This window comes from Oncorhynchus keta, unplaced genomic scaffold (genome assembly GCF_023373465.1).
Source record: "Oncorhynchus keta strain PuntledgeMale-10-30-2019 unplaced genomic scaffold, Oket_V2 Un_contig_24828_pilon_pilon, whole genome shotgun sequence".
Taxonomy (NCBI): domain Eukaryota; kingdom Metazoa; phylum Chordata; class Actinopteri; order Salmoniformes; family Salmonidae; genus Oncorhynchus; species Oncorhynchus keta.
The window spans coordinates 1-1,426 of NW_026284115.1; the positions used below are offsets into that span (position 1 = coordinate 1).

Below are 1,426 nucleotides of genomic sequence, written 5' to 3' on the forward strand. Positions count from 1 at the left end.
AGGGCCGGTCAGAGAAGAAGATTATAATCAATGCAGACAAGTGAAGGTCATCTGCAGTAATGAGCAATAATCTGTGAAGACTCGTTCATGAAGGGTTTATCGAAGCTTCTGTGGCAAGCCTTATTGAGGTTCGTATAAACACCCTTATTTAACAGCTACTTTAAAGGCTTCATGAAGACTGCATCAACCCTCAATAAGGCCACACAGAAGCTTCATAAACCCTTCATAGAAGACTAAAAACCACTCAATAATTTTACAACAACAAAAATAACAAGATGTCAGATACAGACACGAAACCTTCAGGTCAGGATGGAGGAGACCAAAAGGATGGAGAGTACATCAAACTGAAAGTGGTGGGTCAGGACAACAGTGAAATTCACTTCAAAGTGAAATGACGATCCATCTGAAGAAGCTGAAGGAATCTTATAGCCAGAGACAGGGTGTTCATATGAGTACCTTACGGTTTCTATTTGAGGGACAAAGAATCCCGTGACAACCACACTCCTGGGGGATGGAAGCACGAAGACGTCATCGAGGTCTATCAGGAACAGACCGGAGGACTTCGGAATAATTAGTCTTCCTGGATTTAACTGTTTTGTTGTTGATGATGATAACATTGTATTTTATATTTGTACAAAATTACTGAGTTTGAGTTAGTTTGGCTTTGTGTTCCTCTCAGTGGTAGAGATCAGAGAGGAGAGAATAACTGTCTGGTACATCTCCCGCTCTCTAATCGTCACCTGGTCTGTTTGTGCTGTTTTGAAAACTCTTATGAAGGCGTTACAATGACTGTAGGAGCTGGCAAGACGGCACAAACAGGGTCTGAATGCATATATCAGAGTAGGAGTGCTGATCGGAGATCAGTTTTGGGTATTTACATTTTTTTTTATTTTTTAAATGTAACCAGGCAAGCCAGTTAAGAACAAATTCTTATTTCGAACGACGACCAGGAAACGGGGCCTTGTTCAGGGGGCCGGACAACAACAACAAATGTTCTACCTTGACAGGTCGGGGATTCGATCCAGTAACCTTTTGGTTACTGGCCCAACGCTCTAACCACTAGGCTACCCTGCCGCCCCATTGACCACATGGACAAGGGGGGAGACCTGATCCTAGATCAGCACTCCTACTGCTTGATGTTTACGGCCACCGGAACAATGCTACTATGGTCCAGACATGTGGTTCACCAGAAGACTCATTGGTTGGATAGATGACAGCAGAATGATAGTGTTTCTTCAGACCCCCCGCTTCAGTTTGGTTAATTGGCATCTGTCCCCATATCTATCTTCTCACCCCCCCTAAAAAGATTTAGATGCACTATTGTAAAGTGGCTGTTCCACTGGATGTCATAAGGTGTATGCACCAATTTGTAAGTCGCTCTGGATAAGAGCGTCTGCTAAATGACTTAAATGTAATGTAATGTAAA

General features: G+C 43.0%; 1 pseudogene; it reads left to right on the top strand.

Annotated features, from left to right (window-relative positions):
* The first annotated feature begins 275 nt into the window (after nucleotides 1–275).
* LOC127922171 (small ubiquitin-related modifier 1-like) lies at nucleotides 276–884 on the top strand (annotated as a pseudogene).
* Nucleotides 885–1,426: the final 542 nt, after the last annotated feature.